Source organism: Panthera uncia, assembly GCF_023721935.1.
Source record: "Panthera uncia isolate 11264 chromosome C1 unlocalized genomic scaffold, Puncia_PCG_1.0 HiC_scaffold_4, whole genome shotgun sequence".
Taxonomy (NCBI): domain Eukaryota; kingdom Metazoa; phylum Chordata; class Mammalia; order Carnivora; family Felidae; genus Panthera; species Panthera uncia.
Genome location: NW_026057585.1, coordinates 15,321,730 through 15,344,821, shown reverse-complemented (window position 1 = coordinate 15,344,821; position 23,092 = coordinate 15,321,730).

The window sequence follows — 23,092 nt, the reverse complement described above, 5'->3', positions numbered from 1 at the left end:
GAGTAGATCAACAGAGGGATAAATGAATGTGTTTATTACATTTTTCTTTGTCTAGGCTTTATCAAACCACTCCCCTTCCCATATGAAATTGTTATTAACCATTAAAATTGATAAGACACTGACCTGTCTCAGCTTTATGGACCCCTGACACATTCAAAAATGTGTTGAATATATTTATATTTATGTAGTATGTAAATATGTAAAATATATTTATAAATTTATTTTGGGGAAGTTTACTTTTTATTGTTATTATATTAGGGGCATAGAAATGGATTAATCATAATCCTTGGTTCATGAACATTATCATTATCAGTTATTAATGTCCTTTTGAATTTGATTTGTCTGATTATTTGTACATTTATTTACTGAATGGGTTTCAATGAATCCATCAAACCAGCTAAGGATAGAGTATTGCCAGTGGCTTATATCTATCTCTGCATTACTTCTTATTCTACACCTCCCCTTCCTCACTGTGCCACAGTAACCTCTATACTGAATTTTGTTTTTATCATTCCCTTGCTTTGTTGTTTTTTGTTTCTCCTTTATCACATATAGATGAACACTTGCTTTAGAACTATATAAAAAGTGTGTCATACTGTATATATTCTTTTGGGAATTTCTTTGTTTCCTGAGCATTACATTCCTGTTTTTCCTACAGTTATATTTTTTTCTTCTGGAATGATTAAAATCCATTGTATTATAATTAGATTATTAGTTATAGGAGAGCAATGTCTCCTTTCTGAGAAGTCTGACTCCTCTTAGACATGTGATTTCCAAACACTTATTCAGTGATAAAATTAGTATATTTTTAGATTGAGACTTAAAGGTTATATCTAAACTCTAAGCACATTGCTCATTGATTTATTTTTTTAAATAAGACATAAAGTTTTAAGCATATGAGTCTGTAGCTAACTACCCAAATACATCTGGGATTACTTTATGGCTCACTAACAAGAACACAATCTCTTCTTGTCTAATTTGTACTTTCAAGAAGCATATTTTTAGCCTGCCTACTGTGCACCTGGCACTGATTATAATTTCAGGTACTCCTTTTGTTTGGTCATTTTCCTGACTTACCTTTTACCAACCAATCACATAAAGGATGAACTCTACCTGTCAGTAATCCAGTGTACGGTGGCTGATATATAATTCTCATACCCAATAGAAAATGATTTTAGCATGAGACAAAAGCAGGGAAAGCAACAGCAAATCTTAATGTAGTACCATGACATTGACTCTAAAGAGGTAAAAGGCTGCACATTGTTACAGTGAAAGACACAGGCTTTAGTACCTGGCTCTGCCATTTTTTTGTCTGAGTATTCTTAAGCAAATTACTTAACCTCTCTATACCTCAGTTTGTTCATCTATGTAAAGAGATTAACAACAGGGTTGTCACAAAGATGAAATGATTTAATATTTATGAAGTTCTCAGAAAAATGTCTGTTACATAATACAAGCCAATATAAGTATGTGATAGGTAAATAAATGATTTTACTGGTATTTCATATTTGCTTGATTCTAACTTTATCTGCATTTAGATTCCTTCTAAAAGAGTAATAATAGCAGTATGTTGGCACTCTACGAGGATTTTTTTCTGTTGGAAACGATGATATCCTATCCAACAATGCAACTCTGATATAAGACTATGCTCTTGATAATTATGGGTTGGAATTTGATTTTGCATATATGCAAATTTCAGGTGAGGCCACTGTGTTGACCTAACTCATTCATGCAGTTATGCAATGAATATTTATCGAGCTTTTAGTTTATGCAGAGAACTGTGCAAGTGCTTCAGTGAATATAAAGATAAACCAGACATGGGACTTGACTTTGAGCTGCTTACAATCTAGTAGCACAGATGACATGAAGATGTCATATAACAAGTGAAGGTAAATTGTTATGGGACTCGGGAGAGGGACATCTTTTACCCAGATAGAGGTACCAAGAATTCCTAAGGAGAATGCAGTTGAGGTAGATCCTAAAGGATGAGCGAAGTATGTAAAGGAAAAATGTTTCCAGTGTGAGAGCACAGGATTGTGTAATTGGGCAGCAAGTTAGCCAAGTTTGTCAATATGGGAAGTAAGAATAAATCAGGCTAAAAGGTAAACTAAGACTAGATACGAATAGCTTGTCATAATTAAGCATATATTATGCTCTAGGCACTGTGCTGACTGTTCTAAATATATTCTTGTATTTAATTCTCACAATAGCCCTGTGAATAGGTACTAATATTATCCCTTTTTTGTAGATGAAGATGCTGAAGGTCAAAGAGGTTAAGAAGATCTCTAATGTCCCCCACTAGCAAGTAGGAGATTTGGGTTTTCAGTTAGGTCACTCAGAAACTAGTCTCAGATGAAACCTATAAGACACTGCCTGAAATTAGTCTTGAATTAATTTAAGATTTTCATTTTTCATTTGTGTTATATAGCTAAGGCCCCAAAAAAGGAAAGATTTGAGTTCTAAATAAGTATTAAAATCCTTGCTATGCAGAGATACTATTTGGAAAAAGGTACCAAGCCCATATAAAAGAATGTGTATCTGGGATGCTTTTATTGCCGTTAACTCCTTGCACACTCTGATCCAGATTACCGTGCAGGACATTCCTATATAGGGAGTGTTCTTGGCATCAACACCTATGGAAGGAAAAAGATAAAAGCAGGATTGGGTACAAGAAATTTTTCTATAATGAAGTCTCAACAAAGTCCTCAGCTCACGCCTTAGAGTGCTTTGCTGCCAAGATGGCTTTTAGAGTTATCGCAACTTGAGTTGAGGGGACCAGGAGACTTTTTACCCACTTGTTCACCAGTCATTGGATGGGATCTAGTCCTAGAAGGAGTATGACCTTGGACACAGAAAATTCTTCAGTTCAGGTATTCTCAAAGGTGGCTGACAACTGGGGACTGTCTGTTGGTAGCACTCTGTGGAAATAAGTCCTTCATTGCTAAAGAAGAATCTTCTCGAAAAAGGCTTATCACCATTTCCACCACAGGTAACAGATTAACCCCCAAATCTCAAAGACTTAACACAAGAGGAATCAATTTCTTTTTCACATGAAGTCCAATTGGCATTGGGATTCAGTGGTTGCTCTGGCCATGCCATCATTCTTGAACCTAGGGTCATTCTGTCTGTGGCTTCTCCTACCTTTCCATTCATCCAGCAGAGGGTGAGGAAAGAGTAGAGAATCAAAAAGGAGATTGCCATAAACCAAGGTTGGAAGTAATATATATCACTCTTGCCCATCTTCCAGGGGGCAGAAATCACATGAACATACTTAGCTGAAAGGGAAACTAGAAAATGTAGTTAATCTGTGTGCTCAGAAAGAAAGAGAAATGCATTTTGACACAGCTAGCCAGTCTTTGCTGAAAGGACTTTCTCAATAATACTAATTTTTCTGTCTTTTTATTGTACTATGCAATGTGCTTTCCAGATGATTCAGCATGGAACTCAGCATACATGGAATTCCTTAGTAGTGAATGGCATCTTTGAGATCAGGGAGACCTAACGACTGACCTAGACTTCAACAGAACTTAGAAAATGTGTAAGTGCATTTACACATTTAAATGCACTTTAAATGATTAAAATGATTAAAATGATTGGTCAAAAGTGTATGTTTATTGTACTCATTTACCTCAAGTCTGTCCTTCTTCCCCAGTGCTCTCCTTCCAAAAAAATTATACTGTAAAACATTTGGTCTATTTACAGTAATACTCTCTTACAAAGATAACCATACTTATTCTTCTTTTGGTTAGACTTTTTAGAGTTTGGGGCCACGAGTTAAGAGGGTATCACCATCAGTGCTTACTACTGGAAACACTACAATATACACTACTGAAAATTCTTCAGTGAGTAAAGGGCAAGTGGCAAGAACATAGTAAATACCACAATTTTATATTCATAAAATTCTAAGTTTCTAATCAACATTTATCCTAAAGCTAGCAGGAAAAGGAATACATTACTTACTTTTTGGACTTATCTCTAGCTCAGATGGGCTGGCATGCAATAATATACCATGCTGGCATGCTTATTTCCTTGAGCTATACTATACAGCCACTTCTCTCCTTCACTTAAATCGCTATATTTCTAAAATAACATCCTGACACTTTTTATCCTCTATGTGTATCATTCCAGCACTTTCCTCTTCCAACTGTAGCATGAAATGTGTATTAACAAGTATGAGACATCCAGGGATTGTTTCATACAAGGGAACCAGTGCTGCAGTAAAAGCAACTTGAAAAACTCAAACTTGTTATTTCTCCTCTTTCTGCCTTGAATGAGCTTTAGGGTCAGACTCTTCAGGTCCATATATTGCTACCTTCTAAACACTGTGTGTAGGTAGGGGCAAATCATTTTACCTTTACACTCTTCGGTCTTTTTATCTATAGAACAGGGGTAATGGAATGCCTGGATGGCTCAGTCAGTTGAGCATCCGACTCGGTTTTGGTTCAGGTCATGATCTCATGGTTCATGAGATTGGTTCCTGAGACTGAGTCCCTGTCTGACTCTGTGCTGATAGTGGGAGCCCATTTGAGATTCTCTCTCTCCCTCTCTCTCTGCCCTGACCCCACTCATTCTCTCTGTCTCTCTCAATATAAATAAATAATATAAAAAAGAACAGAGGTAATGATAATGTGATATTGTGATTTATAATAAGAAATATATATTTGGTCTTTGTTTCAGTTTCTGGCACAGAGCTCATAAAACCATTGGAATTTCCTAAGGGCCTACAGCTTCTAGGGTGTCTTTTTGTATGTTAATTAAGTGACTTTTGGAAAGCATCTAAAGATGGGTGTTGGTTGCCAGAGGACCCAGCCAAGTGATTAAAGGGCTGGAACTTTCAGTCACCCTCCTGAACTCCTGAGAGGGTAGAGGGCCTGAAGATGGAATCAATTGCCAATGGTCAATGATTTAACCAGTCATGCCTGGGTAATGAAGTCTCCTAAAAACCCAGAGTTCAGAGAACTTCCAGGATGGTGAACACTTGGAGATGCAGGGAGATGTACTTGGAGAGTGCACAGAAACTCTACATCCTTTCCCCATAACTTGCCCTATGCATCTCTTCCATATTGTTGTTCCTAAGTTATATTCTTTTATGATAAACCAGTGATCTACTAAGTAAAATATTTCTCTGAGTTCTGTGATTTGCTCTAATAAATTAATCAAGCCCAAGGAGAGAATCTTTGGAAGTTTTGATCTATAGCCTTTAGTCAGAAGCACAGGTGATAATCTGTGGGGTCGAGTGGGGGACAAGTCTTGTAGGACTGAACCCCTAACCCTTAACCTTAACCTAATCTGATGCTATCTCTGCATAGATAGTGTCAGGAGCGAGGTGAATTGTAGAACACCAAGCTGGAGTCCAAGAATTGCTAGTTGATATGTAGGAAAACAAAAAAACAAAAAAACACCTCCCAAACATTGGAATTGGTGACCAGAACATTTTGGTCTACCATCATGTAGAGCTTTTGGCGACCGTTGAGAATTAACACTCGTTATGTGCCTGCTACTGCTCCTAGTGGTTTTCTCATTTAGTTCTTGTATACCTAAACTGCATGAGGTGAAATCAGTTATCCCCCTGTCTCCTGTTTTATAGATAAGAAAAGTGACACATAGAAATTTTAAGTAACTCTCCAAAGGTCTTACTCATACTATGGACAAGGCCAGAATCTGAGTCAAGCCAGTCTGACTCCAGAAATAACACTTTCAACCAATACACTATATACTGAGAATTGTAGCTAACTGATTCAGGGTCACTTAAAACACCCCTGTTAGGCAAAATATGACTCTGTGTCACAGAATGGGAACCTAAGTGACATCTATAACTTACTGCCTCCAGACCTGTGCTTTTGCTTGCCTGTCTGAGTTAATATCAGCAGTGGAAAATCTACGTGTTCAAAATCCTTTGAATTCTCCAATAATGATGATGATACAAATCCATACAGCTAGAAGTTTACCTGCAGACTCAGTTTATTCTCCTAGAAATTATTCTGTATGAATCCAACAGGTAATTTTAAGATAGCTTTCTCTCTTTTTAAAATTTTTATTTTTATTTTAGAAAGAGAGAAAGAACATGCAGAAGAAGAGCAGACAGAGAGAGAGAGAGAAAGAGAGAATCTCAAGTAAGTTCCATGCTCAGCAGGGAGCCCAATGCAGGGCTTGATCTCATGATTCTGGGATCATGACCTGAGCCAAAATCAAGAGTCAGATGCTCAATTGATGGAGCTACCCAGGTGCCCCAAGATTGCTTTATTTAAAATATAAATAACTTAATGGAAATGATATAAATATTAACATTATAAGGATAACAAGTCAAATCAATCATGGCTTATGACATGAATAAAAAATCTCCCAAGGACTAAAGTTTGAATGAGAGAATTTTTTTTGCCAAGTACAGTTTCAGTTTCAATGTATTCTTTCTTTGTGACTCCTAAGAAGTGAAAGATAAAGTCCAATCCTTCACTTAAAATTTTCATTTTTTAAAACATAAGGAATTGGAGGTGTCTTCTTTTTTTGTTACTAAGTAAATCTTTCTCAAAAATAACTTTTCATATTTACATAGCTCACTTCTCCAAGAAACTCAAACTAAAGCACTCATTGTAACAAATTACCCATGAAATAAAATTTGAAAATGTAACATGACAAAGTATTTAAATTTAGAATTTCATTGGTAATAAAATACCTCAAAGACTCCAAAGGACTCCTGACTTAATGCTGGTCCTGAGAAAAACTGGAATGGAGTATTGTACAATAGTGACGTGGAGGAAAAAAGTTATGGTTCTACTTGTTTGTTTTTTTTAATTTTTTAAAATGTTTATTTATTTTTGAGAGAGAGAGAGAGAGAGAGTGCGAGTTGGGGAGGGGCAGAGAGAGAGGGGCAGAGAAGCAGGCTCCAGCCTCTGAGCTGTCAGCACACAGCCCAATGCGGGACTCAAACCCAGGAGATGCAAGATCATGACCTGAGCCAAAGTCGGATGCCCAACAGACTGAGCCACCCAGGCTCTCCTCTATTTGTTGTGAATACCTGTGTGCTACTTGAAACCCACTGTTCTGACCTCTAGGATTGGCACCAGGAGTTTTTAAGGGAGGATACCTAATCCTCTTGAGTGATATACAGTGGCTCACCACAAACATTAACTCCTGCTATAGATGTTGGCCACAAAGAAGTTGTTTTCCTGTTTTCAGATATCTTATAGCATTTTCATTCTTAATATTAAAATTCTTAATGCATTCTGCATTCTGTCATTGGTTGTGAGCCTATAACTTCCCTACTGGCTTCGAAATTCCTGAAGATAAGTGATCACGCCTTCTTCAGTTTTGAGTCTACACCATGCTTAGTAGATACTCACCATTTCTTGAATGAATGAGTGAATAAGTGAATAGATAGATGGATGGTCTGTGCATTCCTGAAGAGTGATAGTCCCTAGAATTCTATTCCAGTCAATTTATGCACATCTTTCTAATATACATGGAGCCAGCATATTCAGGAGCTGGGGACTCTTGAGCCTATTCCTGATAACTTATCACTAGCTACCATTTGCTGAGTAATAGTGTCAGGCAATGTTAAGATAATCATGACAATTTTTGAGAGAGAGAGAGGGAAGGAGAGAATATGTGTGTGCCTGAGGGAGGAGCAGAGGGAGAGAGAGAGAATCTCAAGCAGGCTCAATGCTTGAGCCCCATGTAGGGCTCAATCCCACATCACTGGGATTGTGACCTGAGCCAAAATCAATAATCAAATGTTCAACAGACTGAACTAACCAGGTGCCCTGGACAATCATCACAATTTTTAATCCTCACATAAATCTTTCAAAATAAGAGTATTAGCCCTTTTTTCCTAATGGAAAATGGGCATAGAGGGATTGTGTACCTTGCTCAACACAACTAGTAAACAACAAACCGTGGTCTAAATTCAAAGTTTGTGGTCTTAAGATGGCATTGTAAAGAAAGTCTCTTTTTTTTTTCTCTCAAAGTGTATTGTTGGTATTACCCAAATTTATAATTTATAGACATAATGTATGAAGATTAATGTAGTGTCAGTAAAGTACTTGCTGACAATTGGAAAGTAAGTGTATCTTCAAACCATTCTTTTCTTGTTGGCAATTTTTGTTCTTTCTTTCTTTAAAAGCTTCCTTTATTTCTCAGGACTCAGGGTATTACTCACTACTCCTCCTTTCCAGAAATATATGCAAAGTTTTAGTAGCCAAACAGGAAACAAAGTTCAACTTAGCAAACTGTGTTATATAAACTGCATTGATAAGCTATGGTGTATAAGCAGGCATTTAGGCCTGAGTCTGAACTGGGATTTCCTGTTCCTCCCCCTTAATTGAAAACAAAGGGAAATGGGGGGCACTTGGGTGGCTCAGTGAGTTGAGCCCTACTTCGGCTCAAGTCATGATCCCATGGCTTGTGAGTTTGAGCCCCACATGGGGCTCTCTGCTGTCAGCACAGAGTCTACTTCGGATCTTCTGTCCTCCCATCTCTCTGCCCCTTCCCCACTTGTGCTTTCTCTCTAAAAAATAAATAAATCTTAAAAAAAAGAGAAAAGAAAAGAAAGGAAAGGAAAGGAAAGGAAAGGAAAGGAAAAGAAAAGAAAAGAAAAGAAAAGAAAAGAAAAGAAAAGAAAAGAAAAAAAAGAGCGAGACTCACAGGATAGACCCAGCCTGACTTACCTGCCATCGCCAACAGAGAGGCTGACATGCAGAGAGAATTAGACGGAAGATTCTGGTGACATGTGGTTCCTTCCAGCCAACTGGAAAAGCCTGCCATTCTCAGGCTCAGATAGTGAAAGAGGTCTTGTAGAATCCATTTCCTGCCTTTAGGTACAGTGATTCCTCCCGCAAGTAAATATTAGTCAAGGAAGTTCTTAACTCTTAGATCATAAGGAATCAGATAAGTCACCCCTCTCCACTGTGGAGAGGAAAAAGTAGAGGACGCAGGGTTCTGGCTTCAATTCTCTCCCTGTGGGTATACCAATGAGGGGGAAAAAATGAGAAACTCCCTTCCCACCCCACCCACGATGTAGCCTATAATACTGATATATAATCTGTTTTACATGCAGATCTCATTCAGATGTCACCTGCTCTGTGAGGCCTTTCCTGAGCACAAAATCTAAGCCAGTTCTCACTCCAGATTGCTATCACACTGCCCCATCTTATTTCCTTCATAGCATTTATTACTAATAAAATTATTTTATTTTTTCTCTAGTCTACTGTCTGATTTTTACCATTAAAACATAACCTCCACAAGAGTAAGAGGTTTTTTCTTCAGGGACTTAATCAGTGTCTGGCACCTAATGAGTATTCAGTAATTCATTTTTAAATGACAAATGCAGTCTTACTCATATGTATATACATCTGAGCTTATCACTGAGGTTGTCATTTTATGGGTAAGAGTCACATCTTATACTTCTTTTAACGTACCCATAAAATTTGCCACTTGATGAGAAGTTAATAAACATTTGCTCTTGTTGATATATTTGTTCAGGTTTTTCTAGCAACTTCTTTCTTGAGCACATAGTCTTTTTCCATTAACTACTAACCACTTTTCTCAATAAGAGACATGTCTGATAATTTTCACTCAAACTGACAAGTGTGCAGTTAAATAATAAATTACTGGTAATAAATGGTTTTCACCAGGCCACACAAGTCTTCTGGGAAGAGGGACACTAATGAGCTTCTCTTCAGAGAATAAATAGTATTTCATGACTCAGCCTCACCTGTTATTATGAGATCATAGCCCTATGAAATATCTCCTCCAACAAATAAAATTGACTGTAGAATGATAGAATCTAGGTGAGTTTTTTTTAATTAATAACGTTTATTTTTAGAGCAGTTTTAGATTTATAGAAAAATTGGGCAGAGAGTTCAGAGTTTCCATACATCTCCCAGCCCATCCTGCTGTACAGTTTGTCCTGTTACTAACCTCACACTGGTGTGTGGCGTTTGTGACAATCGATGAGCCAATGTTGATACAGCTGTTATTAACCAAAGCCCATAGTTTACACTAAGGTGCACTCTCTGTGCTGTATTGTTCTGTGGCTTTCAGAAAACTGCATATCATATGTCCACTATTACAGTATCATATGGAATAGTGTCACTGCCCTAAAAATTCCCTGGGTTCCACTTATTCATCCCTTCCTCTTAGATACAATTAGGTTTTAAGTAATACTTGTTCATAAACATCTATTGTCAGCTGCCATTGGTGGCTTTTTTTTTATTCTCCTGTTTCATCTTCTCTCAGGCAGGTCTGTGGTCACAAGCTGCCTCACTTCACAAAGATCTAGTGCCAACACGTGGCATAGCCCTGCAGAACCGAACTACAGACCGCTGCCCACGGAGCTCAGCAAAGTCTCCCTAATCTTTAGGAAAGAAAAGTCACCGAATTTCCTGCCTCTGTCCTTTTCTTGTGCTGTATTTGGTCACATGTGGACAAAAGTGGTTGTCTTATCCCCCAAGGTCTTAATGAATCTTCAGGAAAATCACTTTTGCAAGTGTTACTCCGCACAGTTTCTCTCCTTACTCCTGAAAGGTAGGTTCCATGGGAAAGCTGGCCCGTCAATGATTCTTGAGGCCTGGGCTTACTGAGTGGCAATGGGTTTGGTGCTGTGACCCAGAGCTCAGCAAAGGCTTTCTATAAAGGGCCAGATAGTAATTACATCAGGCTTTGCAAACTTCATATAGCTGCTGTCACATATTCTTTGCTTTTGTTTTGTTTTTTTCCTACAAAACCAAAAAATGTACAGACATTCTTAGTTTGAGGGTCATATAAAAACGGACCATGAGCCAGATTTGGCCTGTAGTTTATTAAACCCTGCTCTAGAGTCAGACCAACCTGGGTTTGGTTCTGTCTCCGCCACCCACTAAATATAGAACAGACAGGTTTGATCTCCCTAAATTTCCCCATTTCTGAAAGATGGATATTAGTTACTACCTTAATAGGGCAAAATGGAGATTAAGCAAGATAATGCTTACAAAGAAGTTCTTAGTACCATGTCTGACATTTGGTAAGTACTCAATAAATGTTATCTATCGATATTATGACTTGTCAGAGGGACATCTCCCTGACTGCTGGGTCTTTATTACAGACCAACTCTGACTGACTTCATATGCCTTTAGGATAAATTCTCTTCCAGGACTTTCCTTGTTCCCTTATGCAAATCGAATCTTTATGGACCTTCCCATCCATCTGCCAGATATGTCCAGATGTGTTTACTTCCACTACGGAATGTGCTTAGACCTAGGCTAAGACTCCTCCTACAAGAATTAAAGTAGATAGAAATAGATAAGATGGATATCACCAATTAATACGTGTGTGGCAAATTATCCAATAATGAACAGGCTGGTTGAGTTCTGAATGCCCCAATGACACCTGAATGAACCAATTAGCATAAAAATCAAGGTGAGTTATAGCTAAATCTCATTACGTAATTTCTTGCTGAATTTAGGTACTACCCCAATCAGTTTCCAGTGATAAAAAGGCACATTTTTCTCTTGGCACAAACTGCAGTTTTTCAATTCAATGAATATTTATTGGACATCTATTTTGTGAAAAGCATTGATCCAGGCTTTACAGAGAAAACAGAGAGGAACAAGACACAGCTCTACCTGTAAGGGAGGAAGAAAAAAGAAGGTGGGTCCCCAGTCGTGATAAAGGTGTTGTAGAAAAAAAAATGAGGTGTAGGAGCACACAGTCAGGAGTTTGCAAAGCTACTCTGAGCAATGAGGTTCTCTGAGACAAGTGGTTCTAAGAAGATTTTTTGGCTGTATCTTAAAAGATGGATAGGATTTTAACAGGATGAAATCAAATCATAAGAATGGATTGAGCTACATAACAGCAAGAAGTACAGTTGACCGAAGCCCAGGGATCAGGATGGAGAGTAGTTAAGTGCTGAGGCTGGAACTGGAGCAACCTGAAAGTACGTGCGTGTTCTTTCAGTCCTAAATTCTCACCCTGCACACGATGAAACTGAATCGCAGAGAGATTAAGCGCATTTCCCATGTTGCGCCGCTAATGGCTGAGCCGAGAGGTCCCTCAGCCACCCAGCTTTCCAGGCCGGTTCACTTTTCATGACCTAATAGTTGGGGACAGATAATGGATGAAATTGAATACCACACTCAGCTTCTTGGATTTCCTCTGTTAGAAGTGATTTGACACTGGAAATCTCTGAGCAGCAGGGTGCCATGGTCAGGGATGTAAACCTCTGATTTAAGCAGCCCCGCTAAAAGGAACCAGAAGAAGAAAGAGGCTGGGGGCAGGGAGAAAGGCCAAACATTGCTGGGCTTGCTGGGGGCCTGAACCAGGGTAGTGGTCCTGGGAAAGCCTTGGATGGGCCAGACAGCAGAGTCACCATTGGAGGAAAGCCAAAACAACCAGAAGAAGGAAAAGCAGAACAGGGAAATGGGAAAGGAGAAAACGTCACACCGGCTGTGTCCCTGTGGACAAATTGGGTGACCTCTCAGTGCCTCCTGTGTGTGAAGTAAGAAAGAGCAATTGCTTCTGCCCTTCTTCTCTGCATTATCTTATCGCGGCAGACCTAATACATTACCCTATTGTAAATAGAGGAGACAGAGTAGAGTAGAGAGAACTCTGGGCTCCATCCCAGACCTGCTGCCGACTCTGCACAGCCTCTAGCCAGTCACTTCTCAGTGCTCTCATTGTCCCATCCTATAATGGGAGGCATTGCTGGACGATGCCCCTCCCAGCTCCCATGATAGTGGCTCTATGCATTCTCAGCTGTGTGAAAAAACCCAGAGGACGAGGCCTGCCAGGTAGCCATGAAACTTGGAAGCATGTTGTGTACGTCTGCTTGGAAGAAAATGAGCGCACACATCTTTGGAGCTGGAGGGGCACAGGCTGGAAGAAGAAGTTGCTCTTCTGTCTGAGCTCAAGGAGAATCCTGCTTGGTTGTTCATCATCCTCCCTGAACACTGAAGGTAAACACATGGCCTGATGAGGTAGCAGAAGAAGCTCCAGAAAGATGTAACTTAGCAGCTTGCCTGTATGCAGCAAAGGCCAGAAATAGCACATCCCATGTAGGAGGCTACCTGGCGCATGCCCTTCTTGACAGTTCGCTCAGCAAGTCTCTGATGTGTCACCTGCCATGGCAGTAGTCAATCAGGGAGTTGTCCTCCGAGCTCAGGAAAAGGGTGTCTGTGAGCATGCCTCCTTGAAGATCAGGCTTTCTGAGTATTGGGAAAGACCTTTACTTTTCATTCTGCTATCCATAGCTTGGTGTCAGAACCCTGTAACTAATCAATGCTTACACCCAGCTCCCGTGGTCGTCTGTATTCACTGTGCCGAGTCACCAACCAGAGCTCCAAACACACATTGTTCTAAGGATTTTTCTGCCTCTGCGCCAATGCAAGTGCCCTATGGCACAATATGACGGATATATCGTTCAGTATCAAATAATCAATTATGCAGAATGCTTCATTAACAATAACTACTAGAGTCAATAGCCAGGGTCATTGAAATGTGGCTCATCTGTGCTTGAATTCACTGACCCCTCCCACTCTCCTTGTCAACAGATATCAAGGAACAGATTCATCAGGAATAATGGCCAGATGTTTGCTTGTTAACGATGGTTCCATAATCAGAAATGCGATGACCACGGGACACTTAATCTTGTCAATTTTTGTGACAGAAAACATGCTTAATTTATCATCAGCTTTGAAGAAAACAGAGCTTTTGTTCATCCAAGCCAAACCAAAAAACAAAAGGACTAGAATTCAGTCTTATTTGCACTATAAGCCCAAAACAAGTTTTGCATCGCTTGGTCAAACTGTTTCTGCTTCTTGAAAATCCCATCAAATTGGCACTGGGGACTTGAACGAGCAGCTCCCAGACCCTACTCCAAGTGTTGAGTTGAGCTGAGCTGAGTGTTGTGCTAAAATGAGCTGTTAATGGGATCAATGCCACATTCTTCAATGTGGCCTGAGGTCTTCAGGCCTTGCAGGTCTTGCCTGCACAGCAGAGAAACCCCTCACCAGCTTCTGCCACTCAGTGCTCAGGATCACTCCTGCATTGCATCATGGCCCCCACCCTCTTCTCTGGCAGCCTAAATGTGTTCCTCTCAAGGTGCGCGCGTGCATGCATGAGCGTGTGTGTGTTCCCTCACAGCTAACACTAACCACAGTGCACTTCTCTTCTCCAAATATGAATGTATGTACCTTCTACACTCCACACCATTGTGTTACATGCAGTGTCATCTGGTTGTTTCATGGCCCACCTCCCCAGCTGAATCAGGCAAGGCCTGAGTGAAGGCTGTCTCATAAATTCCATAGTTGATGAACTGGGTGAAGATGGAAAAAATCCTCACAGAGGCCACAAGAAATACAGAAAAGGACTTGGAATCGGAAGTCCAGAGCCAACTTTGAACTTACTACTCACACGTCTACCAGTTGCATAACTGTGGGCAAATTATTTAACCTCTTTGAGCCCCGGGTTCTTTGTGTATGAAAGGAAATTCTTGCAAGGACCAAGAAAAATAATGTACGTGAGAAGCCTGGCACAGAGCAAAGACTCAATAAAAGTCTGTTCCCACTTCCTTTTTTTTTTTTTTAACGTTTATTTATTTTTGAGACAGAGAATGACAGAGCATGAACGGGGGAGGGTCAGAGGGAGGGAGATACAGAATCTGAAACAGGCTCCAGGCTCTGAGCTGTCAGAGTCCGACAAAGGGCTCAAACTCACGAACTGTGAGGTCATGACCTGAGCTGAAGTCGGATGGTTAACCGACTGAGCCACCCAGGCGCCCCCCACTTCCCTTTTGAATGATCCAGTGAAAAGACCAGAATCTAGAATCTCAATCTCTCTCCATCTGTCTCTAATTGATATGCACATACACATTTCACATGCACACATACACACTCTCAGCCTCACACAAACATAATGCCCAGAAGTTGATACCTGTGTAAAAAGTATGCGCAGGAAAAAGAAACATCAGCATTGAAACCAACAACAATGTACAGAGTATACACCTGACCTAATAAAATATCTTGTTTTAATATCATCTTAATCTTCTCAGGGTAAAAGTTACACAAATACACAAAAGTCTTAGAGCCATGCTGTCTTAGTCTGTTCGGGCTACTGTAACAAAACACCATAGGCTGAGTGATTTGAACAACAAACATTTTTTCTCCCAGTTCTGGAGGCTGGAAGTTCAAGATCAGAGTGCCAGCATATTGGGTTCTGCTGAGAGCCCCCTCCCTGGCTTATAGACAGCTACCTTCTTGCAGGATCCTCACATGGCCAAGAGAGAGATTTGTGTCCCCTCCCCTTTTTATAAAGACATTAAGCTCATCATGAGGGCCCCACTCACATGACCTAATCTAACCCCAATTCCCTCCCAAAGGACTCACCTCCAAATACCATCATATTAGGGATTAGTTCTTCAACATATGGATTTGGGGGGACACATTCAATCCACAGCAAATGCCATATAAGTATTTCTCATAAGACCATAAAATATAGCCATGCCATCATGTTTCATGACCCTGAAAGTGTTATATACTTATTTTTACCAGTAAGCCATCATTTTATTGGCTTATTATTTATGAACATTATGAATATTTTATCATTGATAATTTAAAACAGAAATTATTTCCCCAACCCTTAATTTATAAATTAACACAGAGAGTTTTCTTTGTAAAGTCAAACAAATTAAGAGGCTGCTCTGATTTAGTTTTTAACTGAATTTGTATTTCAAAAATGATAGAGGCACAATAGACGAATAGAACAAAAACAGATTGAAAGAGATAATGCAGCTCCATATTTCTCCATTACCTTGGGTAATGATGTCAAAATACCTCAAAATGCTACAGTCACCATTAGGACAGCTGGAATGAAGCAGCAGAAAAATAGTATTTTGCTCCATATTTATTTACCCTTGGGTAGGAGGTTACAGCAATCTTGAAAATCCCAGTGTTCTCCATCTTCTGGAATTGAGAAATCTCTTTTACTGTTCCCATTCCACTAACCCAGCAAGCCACTGAGAAAGACTCCTCTTCCCTTAACCACATTTCAGTGTCTGGTGTCTCTTTTTTTCTTTTTAATTTTTTTTAACATTTATTCATTTTTGAGAGATGAAGAGAGACAGAGCATGAATGGGGGAGGGACAGAGAGAGAGAGACACAGAATCCGAAGCAGGCTCCGGGCTCCGAGATGTCAGCACAGAGCCCAACATGGGGCTCAAACCCATGGACCATGAGATCATGACCTGAGCTGAAGTCAGATGCTTAACTGACTGAGCCACCTAGGCACCCCTGGCTAGCATCTATTTCATGGTCTAGTTTTATTATCCATCTTTTATTGTCTCACTTATGAGAGCTATCATGGAGGTAAATGCCCATGATGAAGACCTATATGCTGTGAGAGAGAAAGGGGGCAGAGAAAGAGGATAAGAAGGAGGAAGACAGAGACATCTCTAAATACCAAAAAATATCTGTATGTATAAAACCCAGCAAAAACACCAGAAGTGCAGTAGGGTGTACACGAAAGGAAAGAGCTTTCGCACTGGAAATCTATATATTTGGCAGCTTATTACAAAATGTTATTAGGAGATACTTGCTTATGCTTTCCCAAATTTAAATTGGCAATGCTTGTATCAAATGACATTAATCTACTTATATAATAAAACAGCAAATCCTTACTGGCCATCAACAAACCTCATCAACAGCGATATTATTAAGTGAATACACTAGCTCATCAGGAATTGACACGTACATCTATCCACTTGCTTAAGACAAGACATCAATAGGCCTGCCTCTCTTTCACCCCCATCACCCCAATGCACCACCAACTCCTCTTTCTCCAACTTTGCAAACACATCTCTAATCCAATCCATGTCCCTGTGTCTACACTCTCACCACCCTCTCTGTTGCTTTTTACCATCTACAGTGAAGGTCTACCTTCTCTCTGTACATCCATTCTTTCCTTGCCCTATCCATTCTCAAACAGTAGCCAGAATGATCTCTTTAAAATGCAAGTCTAATTTTGTCGCTTGCTAGGCTTAAATCCCTTTAACTGCTTCATGATATTTTTTATAAAAAATGTCAAAATGTCAATAAAAGCCTAGAAGTGTCTGCATGACCTGGCCATTACTTGCCTCTGCAACTTCCTATCTTCTCTCCTCCTCCCCCTCTCTTACTGGACTTCTTCTCACTGATCTACTCTGTGTCCCTCAAATAGGCCAAATTCATTACTGCATCAGCCCTTTGGTACGCACTGTTCTCTCTATTTGAAGCACACGCCACCAGTTCCAACCTCTTTTATCTGGCTAACTCCTACTGATCCTTCAAGTTTTTCTTTGAATGTTACCTTTTCAGGGAGATCTTTCCTGACACTGGAGCCTAGTTTAGGGTCCCTATTATATTTTCTCATGGAATTAGTTATATTTTCTTTGAGTCACTTAGTATAATTGTATAGAGCTATTTGTGTGATTATTGATATAATGCCTGTCTCCACCACTGTACCCTAAGCACCATGATAGTGGACACTGGCTCTTTTGTTTGCCATTTTGCATCTCCAAGCCTCAACGGCATCTATATATAGTAGCTGTGCTTTGTGGAATTAATCCATTAGTAAATTCCATTTACTTCTCCATACTCAAGCAGCTGCATTTCCACATTTCTGTGCTAATCAATGGCTGTCATATTTTAGCCACTTATTATGTGCCAGGCACTGTGCTAAGCATGTCACATACCTTATTATTTATTATTATTATTATTATTATTATTATAGTTGACACATGGTGTTACTCTAGTTTCAGGTATACAACATAGTGATTTCAGGTATACAACATTCCATACATTATGCTATGCTCACCACACACACCTTATCTTTATGGCAACTATGTAATGCAATGCAGTTATCATCCCCATTTTATAAATAGGAACCTGAATCACTCAAGGTCACAGATTCATAAAACTGAGATTCAAAGCAAAGCGTTTCAGGTTCCCCTGGCCCATATTCTTAAACAATCCTCTATTCTGTTCCCTCACCAGAGGAGGTCAGTTACACTTTGTGGGGTGGGGAGAGGCATCAGGAAGCATGTGTTTTGTTAGAAGTGGGTCTATCCATTGTTATTGTTTCACGCTGACCCAAGTATATAGTTTTCCTCTGCATTTGTAATTTCCATTGACAGTTGCCCCTGCCATGCCATGCTGAAAGGGCAAAATGTGTTTTCAGTTTCTGCGGGACATTAAGCCACAGACAGGAATAAATTGCAGCATGCCTCTTCCATCTCTTCCAGCTGCTTCAGCTTGTTTTGTTTGTTTTAAATATGAACATGTAAGATTTCTCCTTTGCTGCCCTCTACACTGGCTTCCCTGCTTGGCATTCTTGCTGGTCCAAGATTGTGGATGACAGAAACAGCAGTGTGTGTGTGTGTGTGTGTGTGTGTGTGTGTGTGTGTGTTGCAGGATTCACACCAGGATAAAAGAAATAGAGGAGTATTTACAAGGAAAATTTAATATATCCTAGGTTGGCTTTAGTCCAAATGGTGAATGATGTGGTTTAATTACTTTTTTAAAGGGTGACCAACTCCCCCACCCTAGAATTATCCCAGCCTGTGACCTTATCCATTAAAAATCCTGGAAAGATGAGGCGCCTGGGTGGCTCAGTCCATTAAGCATCCAACTTCGGCTCAGGTCATGATCTCACTCTTCGTGGGTTCAAGCCCTGCGTCAGGCTCTGTGCTGACAGTCCAGAGCCTGGAGCCTGCTTCGGATTCTGTGTCTCGCTTGCTGTCTGCCCCTCTCCCATTTGCACTCTGTCTCTCTCTGTCTCTCTCTTTCTCAAAATAATAAATAAGCATTAAAAAAAATTTTTTTAATCCTGGAAAGAGCCAATTCCTCCATCTTATAAATACCCCTTCTGCCTTTGGCCCTCCAAGACAGTTCCCTTGGTGACAAGTCTGTTCTCTGGATGATAACTGATGGATTCCTTCCTGATGTCACTGAGACGATGACTTTAATCTGAAGAAAGGCTCCAGCTCCTTCTGAGGCATTAAAAACAGGATGTAATCATGGCTCTCTGGAGAAGGAAAAATGGAACTTTCCTGTTAGCAAGGAAAAGCCCATTCTATACTAAAACTTCAGGAAAATGCCAGTAGAGTTGCTTTGGAGAAACATTTCCACGCTCTTGTCCATTGTGGCTAGTTCTGCCCAGCATCTGGACTCTGAGCAAGGAGGAGTGAAATGTCTGCATTACACAGAAATGTCACTCTGAGTACAATTTACTTAGCTTCCTCTCATCACTGAAGTGACAGTATTTCACAATCCTGGAGAGATCCTCAAGACAGCACATCCTGTTAAGCCAATTTATGGAAGAGAGCCTTATTTTTTTTCTATTAATCTATTTTTGTGGGAGGCTTCAACTGCAGTCAATAATACTCTTTGGTGCTTATTGTTTATTTATAAAAATGTTTATTCTCCATGTACTTTTTTTTCCTGCCTATTAAATATCAGGTGTGTTTCAAGGGGAAAAATAAAGCAATTAAAAACTTTGAAGCTAGCCAAAATCATTTTTACAATACAATTATTTTTATCTGATTTCCTGCAGATGATAAAATAGCCTAGTCCACAGGGGCGGGAAAGCAAAATTGATGTCCATCTAAGACTGCTTAATGTTTTTTTTTTTTTTTTACAGAAAATATTAGGAGGCAAACAAAATATCCTAGTGCTAAATGTCCATTTTGGCCCTTGTTCTGAGAATCCTGTATTATTTTTAGAGTGTTTTAGGTAGGAACGCACCTGGTACATATGTTAGCTTTCTAAATTAATTCTTTCAGATCGCAGTTGAAGTTTTATTTTCACAGCCTGTTTTAGATGCCTTTATATAACTTCACTTCAATCATTGGTGCCATTAAAAACAGGATTTTGAGAGTTCATGGGTGACATATTAAAATGCTAAATTCTGACTATTACAAAATGGATAATCTTAAAGTCACAAATGAATATATCTATTGGCTACCTGATAAAAGTTGTTTTTTTTCTTTAATTGTTTAAAGTTTATTTTTGAGAGACGGAGACAGAGAACACACCAGTGATGGAGGGGCAGAGAGACAGATTGAGAGAGAAGGAGAGAAAGGGAGAGAGAGAGAATCCCAAGCAGGCTCTGCACTGTCAGCGCAGAGCCCGACTCAGGGCTCGTACCCACAAACTGTGAGATCATGACCTGGACCAAAATCAAGAGTCGAATGCTTAACCAACTGAGCCACCCAGGCACCCCCTTGATAGAGATTTTAATACTCCCATCCTATTGCGTTCCAACATTGTTGACTCTTCCAGTTCCTTTTAAAACTCTGCAATAAGTAATCACCTGCCAACCTTCTTTTAACGTCTTCTAAATGAATATTCCAGGGGGACAAGGAAATATGGAGGCATTGCCCCATGAGTGGCAAGGGAAGTAGAATTGTGAATCCAGAAGTGAAAAAGAGAAGAATCTAAATTCTAACCCAAATTCTGTTTCTTGTTTCTTTATCTATTTTACTTTTAGTTCTCATGTTGGCTTTTCTCAGATTATGCCATGATGTCCATACTATTTTTCTTTCTACCTTATTACTACCCAGAATATCAATGCTAATATAGTACTTTGACTCTCTAATTGTGAAGATAATGAGTTAGAAGCAGCATCTTGGTAATCCCATATGATGAAGAGAGAGTATGTTTTAACTCAATTTTCATTTCTATTGCTATTTCCCCAAGTCACAACAGTTATTAATAGACAAGAATAGTAAAGGTGACCTAAGCAAGCACTTCAGAGGCAGGCATTCTTTACCATTTTTGCTTACCATTACTAGGCATACAATAAGTATTTTAATAAAAACTTTATGAATGAATATATAATGGGTGAAGGGAGGGAGAATGTGATTTGAAACTTACTACCCTACAGAAACTTCTGCCTCCCAAGAGAGCAGCATAAATTCTCTCTGGAACATAGCAAAACACATTGATGAGCCATTTGGTTGTGGGAGAAAAAAGAAGCTCAGAAGATAGAGGGGAGAAATGAGAAGAACTAAATTATTTTTCTCTGCATAATTAGGTACAAGTTTGGGTGTTTCCAGGAGGATTGGGAAAGTGGAGAGAGGAAGCAAGAAGTTTGCAGAAAGGAACTGAGAAGCTAAACTTCTCAGAATGAAAACCAAGCTCTCTATGGAATAGCCATTAAGAAGAGTTCAAGGACTTTTGAGAATATGGTAAAATCTCAATTTTAAATTGTTTGTATATGGGTTGCAATGTAATCCACGGCCCACAGACCTCAGGAAATGATGGCTAATCACATAGTCTTGGGTCACTGATACCTGGCACAAGAAGGATCAAACTGTTACCCAGTTGTGGGGAGCCAATGGAAAACAGTTGCAACATATTTGCTGTGATGAGGTAATCCACAACTAAATGAATCCAATGGTAGCAGAAACCCAAAGCCAAGAGACTAAAGAAAGCCAAGAGACCAGATATTGATAACACAAGTAGTATATAAACAATAAGCATGAGAAATAAGCCTATACTATGCAACATTTTGTTGACTCTATCTAATTGTGAGGGTTTTAGTGGTTGTTCACAGTTCTTTTATTTGGTGGGTTTCAAATATATCTTGAATTGCATAAAAATAGCACTATGATTTAATTTAATGCTCACAAGAAGTGTATATAGTAGGTATCTGTATCTCCACATTACCAATGAGAAAATTTAGGTTCAAAAGTTAAGTAACTTGTTCAAGAGTCACATAGATAATAAGAGACAGAGTCAGGGATTGAATTCATGCTTACCTGACTGCAAGGCCTATGAGTATCCTGTTTTTGTTTTTTGTTTTTTAATTAGCTCAAAAGAGAGGAAGTATGTCATTTTAGAAAGAAAAACAATGAAGTCTCCCCCACCCTCCACCGGAATCAATCTCTAAGGCTGAGAAGAAGTTGGTCGGTGAGAGGCCTTTGTAAGACCTGTCTTATGGAGAAAACTATGAGTCTCCCTGGGCTCAAAGAAAGAGAACTCTGAGTCTTTCCTATAATATATAGGATACCCAAAACTAGTTGGGCTAACCCTAAGAATTCAGGATGAGAAGGAAGTTAGCAATGTGGTTAAGATCACCTTGAGGCACACAGTGAAAGTCTGGGTTCAGAAGTCACTGCAATATATACTTCTCTCTGCCTGTTTCCTCATCTGAAAAATGATGAGGAAAATCCCACAGGGCTTGTGTGGATTAAATGAGATAAAGCAGCTAGGTTAGTTGGCATGTTCACACCAAATAAAGCTAGTGATGAAGACTATAATATACAACATCACTACTCCATCTGACATAAAAAAAAAGTATCCTGGATCTTTGTGTTTGGATTTTTCTTTAATTAAAATTCCTCCTGATGTGTTGGATCAGGAGTTTTTATAAGGGGGTAACAAAAGTCTTTCCAGTAAGACCTTAATCTCAGTATTTTTGGTGAAGACTAAAGGCAAGAAGATCTAATATAGACAAACTGAGTCCCTCACCATGTGTAAATAATGACGGCCAAAGGCCGAGGTTACTACTGGCTATTCTAATTACATTTATTGGTTTAAATTGTACAGCAGTTTGAAGAACAATGTACTCTAAATATTGTAGCCCCCAAAGGACCAACGATATAAGAAGAAATATTTCCTGAGTGAGTAGTCCTGCTTTTGAGAGTTCTTCTTTGCTAACCTAGGAAAATCACAGCAAAATTCAAGCTAGTTAATATAAGTATGTGAAAATCCCTATATAGGTCAGTAAGAAGATGAGAAAAATGACACCTATTCCCTATCTCAGTGACAAAAACACCTTAAAAAAAAAAAAAACAAGCAGACACACTGCTGGCTTATAGGTGTGTTTAACTAATTGGAAAACACTGAATTTTGAACAGATCCCTCTGTCTGCCAAAGGCCACGTTTTGCCACCCAGGAATACAGCTGCTAATGTGAGTTCAAGCAATGTGAGTTCAAGTTCAATCAATGTCTTGCAGAAGAGACACAGAACATGGGGGCAATGTGGTCCGTCTCTGACTGATGGACTCCAGTTTAGCCATCACATCCCCAAAGGGTTAACCACAGTGACATGCTAAAGGGGAAACAAGTTCTTAGGAAATAACCAA